The sequence below is a fragment of the Chelonia mydas genome, chromosome 1 (genome assembly GCF_015237465.2).
Source record: "Chelonia mydas isolate rCheMyd1 chromosome 1, rCheMyd1.pri.v2, whole genome shotgun sequence".
Lineage (NCBI taxonomy): Eukaryota > Metazoa > Chordata > Testudines > Cheloniidae > Chelonia > Chelonia mydas.
Window position 1 is genome coordinate 194,524,281 of NC_057849.1, and position 13,542 is coordinate 194,537,822.

Genomic DNA, 13,542 nt, shown 5'->3' on the forward strand with positions numbered 1-13,542 from the left:
TTGGACAGCGCATGTATAGAGCATGCTGTACGGGAATTGGTTCCTACGAAGTAACCAAGCCAATCCCAAAACGTGTGATGCAATGTATTGTAAATGCATCGTAATGAGTAAATGTTTATTAAGGAAGAGGTGTACTGTGTAACTTTGGATCTATGATGCACCCTGCGTCTACGCCCTGCATTTTAGTCTGATCAACTCAGCAGAGCATTGCTACATGCCAAATAAAGATACCTGAGTGATGAAGGCTGGCATTGAACTGAGCTCTTTGGAAGCTGAGTGGAAAGAGGTCTTGGAGGGTATCCCAGCACTCAGCAGCTTTGAAAAAATCAAACCCCAGGTGTCACTTTTGAAAATTTTGGCCTAAGTCTGTGGCTAGGGAAATCTATCACTTGACTTCCTGGTGTTATGGATTTGAAATGACCCCTCCTGGGTTTAAGACATGCAGTCCACATCTCCAGATATGAACATGCCCACAATTCAGAGGTGTTTGGATCTGGAGTTCTGGACTTGGTTCATCACTAATACTTGCTGAGTTTATGGGAGCCCACCTAGCAACCCCACAATTCCTGGAGCCAGATTATCCCTGCCATCATATATCTCCTGGGAGCCAATAGATAAGGCCACAACTCTCTGCCTCCCCTCCCTACTCTAGTCCAAAATGTTTTCTGTAGGGAGAGGAAGTGTCCTGAACATGCACCCAGAGAGTAATGGGAGAGGAAACAAGGTGTTTCATAGAGGCCATGCACTAGGGATCACAACAGGGCAATATTTCCTTTGCCCCAGTCTGCCTGGCAGTTGACACTGAAAAGTGTTTCTTATTTCTGCTCCACTCTGGGAGTATGGGTGTCCATATGGGTTAAAGTGCAAGAATTAATCATGCATGGAAGTAGGCATACTCCTTGCATTATATCTTGAATAATTAATTGATCCTTGTATACCTTGCTGATAAGAGTTGGGAGAAGAGGAAATCAGGTCATTTAATTGACCCGCAAAAGATCTTTTAGATGGTAAAGATGAGAGGCCTTAACTGGCCATTGATTTGTATGATGAGGAGTGGCAATTTGGCATCCAATTAAGTCTAGAGGGAATAGGCTACCCATCCAAAGAGACAGCAAGCATTCAAGCCATTAGCCACCCTCTCCGAAGAGATCAGTAAATTGGGGGAGTGTGGAGAGTGTCCAGAGAGTGCTTTGGGAATAGAAGGATGAATGATTGGTACTCTGCTAATCTCCTGCGTACTGAACCCTTACATAGCCAGGTTCATGGAACACGTCATATAGCTCTACTTTAATGAAGTTCTGCCTAGACTGCCTGGCCTAGTGAAATGATATTGCTTAAGCTCTCATAGCACTGGTAGAGAACAAAACAGACTGGACGATGTTATCTGTAATATTATAACAAACGTTTTTCATTTTTTGGCAGCTTTGTCCACATTTAAAAGTGAACCAGAATTCTTTCTGCCTGTGGTAAAGTCCAAGGAAATCAGAATATGAAACCTTTGTTGATAAATTTTCTTTTGACATATACATTTCTCGAAAAAGTGCTGAGTTGGAGCTCAGAAAATTGAGATAATTGAAAATTATACAGTACAAAGGCACTGAGGGTTTTTATTATTTTTTTTCTTTCAAACCTATGCAGGTTCAGGGAAATGTCATCACAGCTGTGTGGTTACATTTTCAACCAGATGCATATGGATTGTTAATAATCTGCACATCATCAATGGTTTGGAAGCACTCCTCCCAGAAAGAAATACCCCAGAGTTTGCATCTCTGCTGAATAAGCTGTCATTCTAGGCGCAAATAAAATCATTTTTGTTTCTCTAGGCCATTTTGACTCAGGGAGCATTGATGTTATTTTCACAATCAATATCAATACTAATATTTTTTCCCAGTGAGTTAAAGTTCGGACATTGAGCATGTCTGCCATACTCAGCTTTTGAGAAATCACCAATGATCATGGCCGGTAATTTTCAGTTTTGTAGAGAAGATACATGAAATGGAAATTGGCAAACTTGTGATTCCACTCAAGTGTGTCTGGTGAAATTATTTTGGATCGGTAACATATACGAAAGAAGTCTGGAGAACTGGCCAGACGTTCTGCATGTTACGTGCCAGAAGAGCCAAAGCAGCACTCACCCACAATTCAAATGCCTTTCAAAGCTTTAGAAAGGCTTAATTAGTGTAGTAGTCACTGTTCACGAAGTATAGATTATGGAATGGGCTATACACGAGAGCTGAAATGATTAATTGACAGGTCAGCTCAATCCTGGGGACATTTTCCCTTCAACATAAACATTTGTCTTCAGCATTTTTTAAAAATTACAGTAGACTAGAAGCTGGCCAAATATTTAGTGGTTTTGTGAAATTGTTTGGTATTCGTGTCTACTACAGTTCTACAGAAAACTGTTCTACGTGTTGTTTCTTTTGCCATATGGTGTCCCAGAGTGGAGTGCAGGATTACAAACTTTAAGATTTGGCAAAGAAGAATGCGATCTATAGCTGTTTTCATAAAATCTAAAATCCTCACAGAGCGATTCATGTCCTGCCAATATTTAGTACAATACTTACCATTAGAAGTGTAATTTTTCACATATTGGGTAAATTACAATGGGCCTTGCTGTAATGCCTTCAGCTCCCATGCTTCTCATCATCCTGAAATCTGACTGGCTGATGATGGACATTCTTCTCCTCACCACCCTTGTCTACATCTTCACTGTCCTGAACAGCAGATATTCAAACAGCAAAATTATGAAGAGCCCCAAGTTCTTTTTAGGCATGTATCATACAGAACAAAGGTCAGACTGTGCCTGGCTCTAGAGGGAATGAGCAGGTGGGGGAGGGTGCAAGAAGCCTTTTTTCATTTAATCCCTATTCACAAACTGGCCACAGTTGCAGTCCCCGTGATCTCTCTTCTAGCTTTAAAGACCATTAAAGAAGCAGGGTAGAAACAAGGCCACGACCCCCTTCCTCATCAGCTAGCATACCTAGATGGCCATGCAGGGTAGCATATGCTGCACTCCTTTATGGTACATCTGCATATGTGGGATTTCTGAGCAGCAGAGTTTTGCTGGAGTAGTGTGTTGCTGCACTGTTTCTAGTGCCTTAAAGATACTGGGGCCAGACCCTCAGCTGGTATAAATTGGCATAGCTCCATTTTGACCTCAATGTAGCCATGCCAATTTACACCATCTGAGGATCTGGGTCACGAGCTGACTCTACATTTAGACATCAGGGGCAATAATGGATTTAGTACAAATTTGGCTTCTGTTGGTGCAGACTGCATAGGGCCCTCAGTTTAACCATCCACAATCCTAAATCAGCAGATAATAGTCTCATTGGTGGATGTCTTTTGCTTACTTCTTCCTCTGTGGACCTGTACATAATATGAAGACAACTCCCCACAACTCTTTGTTACATGGAAGTCAGTTTGCACAGATAACATGGTAAGGTTTAATTAAACATGCACAAAGAGCACACACATACGGGATGCCCCTCAGAGACTGAGCGACACCACTGTGAGATGAGAGCCCTTACAAGGCAATACAGTACTGGATTGTCAGTCTTATTTGTTGAGTTACCTAGAGGGCTTGAAAGAATGAGCCCATTATGGTTTTTCCAAGCAACTCATTGGAGGCTCTTTAATGAATGCTTTGAGGTAGGTGTGAACATAAATGTGGAAGCATATTTACGGTTATCTGGGTCTCAAAATCAGGTACTCACTAACCTTACAAATATATGCAATATAAAATCAGATACTTGAAAGATGCCCTCAAGCATTTTTCATTGAGAATTATGGGACAATATGCATTGTCTATCATCATCATCATCTGAGTACTGATGACATGCTTATATGGCTTTTACTTTTCACTTTAGAAAAATCTTACTGATTTTGCCTGGTCTGGCCTCTGGTTCTTCCAGAATATCTGGGAATTAGAAGAGACGCCATATTTTGGGACAACAGCGACATTCCTTCCTTTGTTCTCCACTGTTTCACAAAGGAATAATCAATCCACCTTCCATTTTCTCCATCCTGTGTTCTCATATAAATGTTTATGTGCCTATTCAGCTGGATGCAAGGGATGTCCATGAAAACCACCCACTAACATCTGCTCCCTATGCTCCTGTTGTCTCTGATTTCACTTTTTACTGCACCACCACTCAGCCTCCACTGTGTCCTTCTCCTCCTCTGCCCTCCTGCTTCACCATGAGAGCTGACATGAAACCAGACACTTCCAGCTTGGCTTACACAATTTAACATGTCGATCAAGACCATCTGTGGCTCCCTGTCCACTTCCCATCCCCATTAAATTTAATCCTTGAAGTATAATTTAAAAGTTTCTCACTGATATGTATCACTTAATCATTTAAACAAAGCTTCTCACATACATAGCGATTGCTAAATTAAATACAGAAATATTTATTTATCTTGCAAGTTTGAGAATCCTGAGCTTTCTGCCCTGTACAGCTTGCCCAACTGTATGGTTCAAACCATGTGAAACTTGCTTCCTGAAAGCCACTCCTATGGGAATGTTAGCAACTAATAAGGCCTGCTTGGTTCCATTGGAAAGGAACACTCTAAAATTATTGGCAAACTAAATTACACCCTAGCTAAGACCACAACCAAAAGTCAGCCCAGCTTTCAAATCTTAAACATGCCTGATGGTCTCAGAGTCTAATGGCTGCTAATCAGTGCCCACATCAGGACCCCTGCTACTAGCTTTCTGATTCTTGATACTTGGTACATGATATTTTACTCCTCAAACCTGGCACCTGATTCTTGCTATCTGATAGATGACTCTTGAGGATGGATGTATGAACTGATTTTGGAAAAATGTAGCAATATTTTGAGTTTTTGCCCATTCTACAAACAAGACAAATACGTGGCTCCTGTCCTAGAAAATTCAACCTCTAAATCAGACACAGCAGGCCTGATTTTAGATGATTTAAACTTGTTTTTACACTGGTGCAATTCCATATATTTCAGAAGAAACAGGATAATAATAATAATATGTCTAAGAAAGTTGCTGAGGCTTCTTCACTGGTGGTGTTTAGAAGAAAATAAGCAGTGACGCTTAGGGCAACAGGGCAGAGGAACTCCTGCACTCTGTAGCCCATATGTATGCTATGTACATGCTGACATCATGGTGCCCGATAAAAATCACACACATGGGACAATAAGAACAGACCTCAGGAATTTCTGCTTAGCAGCCAAATGTCTCTACACTTGAGGAAAAGGGATTATTAAATGTAGTAATATTAGGGTCTTTGTCCTCTGAAGGTTGCAGCCACTAGAGGGCAACATTTTCATGCACCCAAGTTGGTTGGACATGCCATCCTCCCACAAATATCCCTTCCAGCCTTAAAAATCAATGAATCTGTGATGTTCCAAGACCTGAAATGCAGCATGTAGTACCTTCTGACTAACAATTAAAGGCTAAATTAAGGAGCCTAGATTCTGCCATCCTTTCTTTTTTGATAAAAACGGATACAGTACAGTACATCTATTAAAAGGAATAACTGGCACATGTCTGTAGGAGCTTGTAGGGACAAGAGGGTACCCTAATTCTGACACAATAATATAGATAAATCAGAAATATTTAATTTAGGTCTGGGTAACAAATATGCCATCATAAGGATTCATCAATGGGACAGTGGACTCCTTTTTTGAATTTCAACAAATAAATGGCATTGCCATGCATTGTATCACTAGTAGGGCTGGGGAAAAAATTTCAGCTGAATTTTTTTGGGGTGAAAAATGCAGATTTGGTGATAGCGATTTTTTTTTTAAACTTTTCAATTTGCTGAAAATTTAGAAACATTTTGGATTTTGGTTTAACGTGAAATGTGTTTTTTCCGCCTCTCAATTTTTCAAAATTGCCAGTGAACCAAAAAATCCATTATTCACACAGCCATTTGCTCGTAATTACTTGTGACATTTTAATTCAATTTATTCTTTTAACATTTTAAAAATTAACGTCTCCCTCTTCACCTAAATACATTAACACCTCCCTGTTCACTTTGCAGAATTTGACTCATGTTTGAAACAGCTGCCTTGTTTCCTTCCAAGAGCTGATTCCTGGGCCCAACCCCGCCAGGTACAGTGTGCCTTCAGCTCCCATTGAGTCCAATGGGAAGGAAGTGAGGATGCTCAGCACCTTTTGGATCCTGTCCTCTACTAAGTTTTTTAGTTCAGAGGTTAGCATTTGCTTTGTATTGAGGACATTTTAAACAACAATTTTCTTGATTCAACTTTCCTTAAAATGGATGAAGATGTAGGCTCTCACAGAGCGAAGATTATTTGTGAGTGAGCCTTTGCGTGTGCATTTGCAATGATGCTAAGGTCACTCAAACTCCAATCCTTACAGCTTTGAAAAGGACTGAGGCCATGATCGCTCAAACAAATAGGTACATTAAATTTCTTCTTCAGTCTAAATATAGGAAATATTTTCTCCCTCTTATTGTAGTTTCTTTCTTATGTAACTTTAAAGCAGTGGTTTTTCCCCTCAGTCTAACATTGTTGCTGATGATAAATCTGCTTCCCAGCCTATGCAGCATTAGTGTGGGAGAAGCGCTGTCATCCTGCATTCTTTGCGCATCATTTCATATTTTCAGATAACTAGAATTACAACAAATAAATCTAGAATGACACTGATGATCTGTGACAACCAGATAATATGCTAAAATACCCATGGGAGATCTGAGTGTCTTTAAACATCATCATTATACTAGTTACTAGTGTTGGACAAACCTATAAAGTTTCAGAATTTGGATTTATTTGGATGATAAATTTAAAAGTACACATGTATGACGCTGGGAGTTATGTTGGGAATTGGCTAGATGATGCTAGCGTATAGTTGTTAGAGTTGGACTCTTGCAGCTGTGGTTTGTTCTTGGAAAAATCTCAGTTGTTGTGTTTTGCCTTTTCAATGACAAACCCCAAAACAACCATAATTTTGGTCATGGACTCTGAGGGAGTATTTGATGCTTTCCAAGTTTCCCCTGCTCACTCATGATATCAACAAGCTAAAATAATAAATGCCCTTTGCCCTTTAAAAAATTCTTGTCTTGTTTTTAGGACTATGAAGGATATTAAAATTAAAAAGATGCAAGCTGCATGTGCATTGCTAATATGCATGGAGGAGCATGAAGCAAAACAATCCCAGTACTGCCAGTCATAGGTTCTGGAACTAAGGGCCGTGGGAGTGAGGCAGGACCCCTTGCCTTGAACAGGGTTTACAGTTTCGTTCAGTCATACACAGGGTTTACAGTTTCGTTCAGTGGCTCTCAGCACCTCCACTATACAAATTGTTCCAGCACCCCTGTTGCCAATATAAACATGTGCATATAAATAAGCCCTGTCATTGCCCAAACATACACAGGAACACAAAATAAACCAGTACTCAGCAAGCCTGCAACCCCCTCTGACATCCTCCCCTCCCAAGGTCCTATCTAGGCCCCACACCATTCCTGGAGCTCATCTTCTCACACTCTAATCTCAGCATTTCTCATTTTATCTTCCCACCCAGCCTGTACTTTTCCATCACCCACCCCTCACCAGGTCCTGTAATTCCAAAGGACCTCTGAGAAATCATGGCATCTGGAGGGCAGCAGAGGGAGAACTTAACCAGATGGTATTTCCTGTATAGACACCCCCATACCTCGTGACTCGCTTTCCCCCCTTTCTCTGGGAAAATACATCCAAGACAGGTGACCCTCCTCTGTCAGTTTCTTTAGATAGGAGAGGTAATTTCAAACTAACCAATTTTAGCCTAAGAAACATAATTGGGTTCCTCTTTTTCTGGGTCACGTTCACTCTATCTAGACTAAAAATGGAGCTTCTCTTTTGTGGCTTCGGGAATCTACAGATGTCTTCTCCTTTTTGTTTGTGGACTGCGAACTTAATTGTTCTGCAGTAGAGTTGGGCTCCGAGTAGTTAACAAACCTGTTACCACTTTACTTGACTTCAAATGGCTCGTATGCAATAGGCTGAGACATGATTCCTTGGGACAGTTAAAACCTCTTCCCACAGCACATGGAGTTGCCAATATATTTTTAAAATCACACCATACACCCTAATAATTACAATTATGGACAAAACAAAAACCAAGAGAGTCCTATCCTGTCATAGCTACAATTAGCTGCTTTCCAATTCACTCATCTCCTTGGGAGAATGTCACCCTAAGGCTCTGCCTACAGCCCTTTAGACCACTGTGGTAGGACTGTGTGTTGGCTATAGATTTCAGTGGAGTGGCCATGCAGTGGCGCTTCTGCAGCTTAGTGCTCAGAGTCATGGAGGTGGAGCTCAGTGCTGACACTGAATCAGGTGGTGTGGCCTGGATAGGGCTATGAATGGAAGAGCAGCTTGCATGTTGATTGGTGAGGAAGTGACTTACATCTCCAATCATTGCTGAATTTCCCACACAGAGCCTGATTACCTTGGCTTTGTGTGGGGAAGGGGGAATTTCACTCATAGGGTCTTCCCTGCATCATTAGGCATACCTGTATGTACTTAGGCCTGGGCCTGTCTTTTGGCCAGAATGCTCTCTGAGGTTTACAGAGTGCTGAGCAGACCAGCGCTGTCTCAATTTCATACCACCTCATCCGAGCAACTGTCAGCCCAAGTGCTAGTTGTTAGAGCACTGACTGAAAACAATTGTAAAAGTCACAGCACTGTCATACTCACTGTTTCTGTGCATTGTGATGAGTTCCTCTTCTTGTCCTTACTAGTAGGGTAGAGTAGCTTCTCTCTGGCTATCAGATTATTTTGTCATCCTATAGCATAAAAAACAAAATATGATGGGTATAACGGGGCATGTCTACACTCTGTAATAGGAGGGTTAAAATGTAAATTTTGTCTGAGACTGCAGCCACAGTGCACATACTGATACACGCTATCAGCTGCATTGTTTTAAAGGGATATCTTAAATCATCCTGTCTGCATGGAGAATAGTACGATGAGACATAAGTAAGAACAAAGAACCAGATGGCTCAGGGGATAGTAATAGGGAGTAGTAATATTTTGGACCAAACATTTCAAATTTAGGTGTCTAAATTTAGGTAACTAAGGGTGAGACTATTCAAAGCTGCCTAATGGATTTACATGCCCAGTTGCTGTTAATATTAATGAGAACTGAATGACAATATCCCCTTGCAGCCTTGAAAAATCCCACCCTAAATTTGCACTTAGGCGTCTAAATACAAGTGGCTCAATTTTCATAGATGCTGATGTTTCACAAGTCCCAGTGAAGTCCATGAAATCTCTCCAGATGATCAGAACCTTTGAAATCAGCCCACTTATACATAGGTGCCTAAATATAGATGTAGGTGCCCAAAATTAGCCACCTGCATTTGAAAATGTTGGCCCTAACCTCTATATCAGCAATTCAAATCTTGTCCATGTCAGTGGCCAAAATCAGCATTACAGGGGCTGGTTGAAATTTTTTTAAATTCCCAATTTCAACAAAAATGTCCATCAAAATTTCAGTGAGTAGAAGAAGGCAAAAATGTTATGTGAAATTTCATCCCGTTTTTCTACCAGCTGTAATATTTACAACCAGAGAGTTGTTCATCTGCCTATGTAAAAGGACATGGTGGCCTCAGATTAGTTTTATGTCATAAAAAAGATCATCACAATTGAAATAAATTGGTCCCTCTTGTTGAATCCTTTAAAACTGGACTGGCCATTCCATTGACTTCAATGAGCTTTGGATCAGGCCCTGTAGCCTGGGGAATAATCCCGCACTGCCAAGGGATTAAATAAACAATGTAAAAGGCCCTGACCATGTCCAGTTTCTATCTTTTTATGCAAGATAGTAAAGTAATACTGGATGAGAGAGAAATGACATATAGATACAGACTCCATAATGCAAATGAGAGAATAAAGAAACAAAATAAGAAAGAGGACAATAAATAATGCAAGGAAGAGGAAAAGTGAAGAAATATAGGGTATAAAAACGAAAGAAAAAGAATTGAATGAAACTAACTAGATGAAAAGAACCTAGAGATATGGGGGAGAAAGTCTGGGAAAATCTGGGAAAAAACAAGCAGGACGAAGCCTCAGAGAACTGGAAAATGAGATTGAGAAGAGTGAGAGAGTCAGAAATAAATAACTAAAGTTAGAAAATAAATTCTGTAATTGAATTGGCATTGGTAAAAGAAAATGACTACAAATATGGCCATAATATTTAAGGCCCTGTAAAATGTCAACTTCATGCATATAACAGTGCCGGCTGGTATTTAGTATTTTTCTAGCTCCAGGACTCAGCTGACATTATGAATTACTGGAAATATAGACCAGAATTCTACTTTCCTTATTCAACTGTTTCCTGAAAATGCTAGTAATGGCAGTTTGCCTTTTCCTTGCAGATTTCAATGGGCTGCATCAGTTTAAACCACCCATCACGAACAGTGTGTCTTTCATTTCCAAATATGCTGCAGAAACGAAAAGGTCCAGAACCTAGGATGAGTTGTCTAACCAAACACAGATGATTTCAGTCTGGTACTTCTGCCCCGCTTTTTGTCATATGGAATCTCAAAGTGAGGTAATAACACATGGAGACTTTCAAACAGGCAGAATTAAAAGAGGAGATAGCAGTGATGGCTTCATTTGCCTCTAGGTTACTGACCTGAGTCCTATCCAGTTTGCAGGATCAAAACTTAATACTACTTGGTGGTCTGTATGAAATCAGTTACTGGTCTCAATCCAGTTCCCAGTGGACTAGTGTTCACATTGCAAAAATCAGTAGTATAATGGGCACCCACTGACAATTTCTTGGGCAGAACCAGGAGAGAGGTCAATGAGTGACTTTAACTATGCTCTCTGGCTTTAGACAATCATCCTTGGAGTTCAGGGAGTAGGCACACTGGCACAGAGAAAGCTCCACTGTAAAGCACCCAGCATATTAAATAATATCTGCAGGAATTGCTTCTTTACTATTATTGCAGTTGATTAACATTTATATTGCAGTAGCGTTTAATGGAACTGGGGTTCTATCCTGCCTCAAGAAATTACAATCTACGAAAAAACTGGTGATTAAGAAAAATGACACCTTGTTAAAAATATCATACTTGGACATGGCACTTATATAGGGCCTTTCATTCAACCATCTGAAAGCACCTTACAAACATTCGTCATTACTAACAGAACCCATGTTTAAAGGGGTATTATTGTACCTGTTACAGAAGAGGCACAGCAGAGAAGTTAAATGGCTTGGCTGAGCTCATTTGGGACCTGACTGAAGTCAGTGGGAGTCTTCAATGGCCTTTGGATCCGGCCAGAATATTTGTTGTGGATTCAGAAAGAGAATCCAATATCCTTCTGTAACCAAGTGTCACCAACTGCTTCCTAAACATACAATTGGAATTGTATTGTAGTTCTAATCTGAAAAATGACTGAAAAAATATCACTATGTGGTTCCATGTTTATTATTTCTCATTGATTCCAGATCAAATTTGTTCATTTCACAAATACATTTTCTATGGGTTCTTTCCTTCTCATGTATCATTCTAGTCATTAACATTCTTCAGGCCAGATTCTGCCCTTAACTACACCACTGTAACCTTAATGAAGGCAAATGGCACTGACAGGTGTAACTGAGGTTGTAATTCAGTCTGCAGGGTCTTTATTCCATCCTGGCAATGATGCATAAGTACGAACAAATTCAGTCTGACTCTTAGGGTCTGCCAGCTAAGGAAAGCCATCTTTTACATGCTAGTTGGACACTGCACCACTGAGATACAGTAGGAGCAGATGCCCATGCTGCCATTTTCACAGCAGACCTATTTTGGCTAATAGCTTGATTGTAACATTACACGTGATTGGACTGACCCGGGAGCAGGGTAGGAATCCCACTGATTTTGTGGGTCTGAATCTAGCTCCTGCTTCAAGTACCTGGCACCTGTCTTTTTGGTACTGATGATTACTTCCCCCTTTCTGGGAAGCGTGCTGTTGAGGCCAAAGCTTTATCAACGCTCCACCCCTGCCTGCTGCTCACCTGCACATAAAGGGAGCAGCTATTCTCTCCTCCCTGCAGGCTCTAGCAGTGTGGGCAGCCCAAACAAGGGGAATAATGAGTGCTCCATATGCCCCAGTGACAGCATGCGGGGGTGGACAGGCATGCAGGGTCACGTACCCCTCCACATTTGCTGCTTGGATTGTACTCAGTATGATCATATGAACTGAGCATACTCTGTAACATCTGCTGAAGCTGCTGCCCTCACTCTGTCCCTCCACTATCAGCAGGTCAGTGGCATCTCTGATATGCTCCCATTCCTCTCTGCATTGATGCACAACATGGTTTGTGGTTGAGCCCTAAGATCATTTTTTGTGCTTTCATTCTAGGTTTTGTTTAGATTTGGTTTCCTTTTCTGTGTGTGTGTGTGTGTGTGTGTGTGTGTGTTTTTAAAGCTCACTTTTGTTAAGGTGCCCAGTGGCTGTCGGGCACTGGACACCAAATTCAATGCTTTATTATTTTGTTTTTAATCATACCTGTTCACAGCACACTATATAACATTGCGTGCCACCGATGAAGCCATTTATTTCCAAGGAGACTGAGTCCAAAAGCAATAGAATGGGAGTTAAATGCATGCAGGGGAAGTACATACTAGCTAGTTTGCAAGGTACCAGCTTGTCTGGTCACACACTGTCAGGCTGTTTCTATGTCAAATCTCCCCAGGACCTGCATACATTCGTCACACAGATGCTATGTATTTTGATTTCCACCCTGCATAAATTCTCAACATAAACTCAAAGAGCCATGCACGTACATTACCCAAATTCTTATAAAATGTTTCATTTCTTGGAAAAACAACAAAGTTCAAAAGGGGGATTTTTGCCCCTCTTTCTCAGTGGCTTTCTGTTGGAGTGAACAAAAATAGCAGATCTGAGGAGATCAAGATTCTATATTAATCACAATCAGACAAGGTGCACAGCATGTAAATGTTTTTCCACCCGGCTCCTTCAGAAGCTGCTAATTCCAGTAATGTCAATGTTTGAGCCCAGTTTTGTACTTACATATTGCCTATAGCCAAGAGTTCATGGGAAACACAGACTAAAAGAACAGCTAGATAGCTGCTAGCACAGTGCTGCTTATTTCAAAACAGAACTAGGAGCCAACAGGTTGATGGGATATATTCTCGACTTAAGACAAGTTTATTATTTCAAGTCTCTTTAGAGAATTACACTGGGTTGGGTTGATAAAAATAGCATGCATTGTGAAGACAAAACATGAGTTACAATACATAATCCTTTTTTTATGATTACCTTTGTTCATTAATAATCCTAAACCCTGAACAGAAATCTATTTTGGGGTCACAGTTATGTTCACACTAATATTCAAAATGTTAACAAAATAACCACATGTGTATGTTTCTGTGTCCATGAGTAACTTATATTCAATGTGAAAAACTGGCCTTTATTGGCATAAGTTATAGGAGAAAAGAATTAATAAAGTAAAGTCAATGCCCAAAACTTCCATCTAACAAATGCCATCTCACGCATTGAAAGTCTCAGGTAACAGCAGGGCCTCTGTTTGATAAAAAGTGT

The 13,542-nt window shown here is 40.6% G+C and overlaps 1 long non-coding RNA gene across 1 annotated transcript in view; it reads right to left on the reverse strand.

The window, feature by feature from the left end:
• The window catches only part of LOC122464157, a 137,371-nt gene that overhangs the window by 92,611 nt on the left and 31,218 nt on the right, over positions 1–13,542 (reverse strand). Inside the window, exon 2 of the long non-coding RNA XR_006288077.1 lies at positions 8,683–8,771. This is a non-coding gene — a long non-coding RNA (uncharacterized LOC122464157). The remainder of the gene's footprint in view (positions 1–8,682; positions 8,772–13,542) is intronic.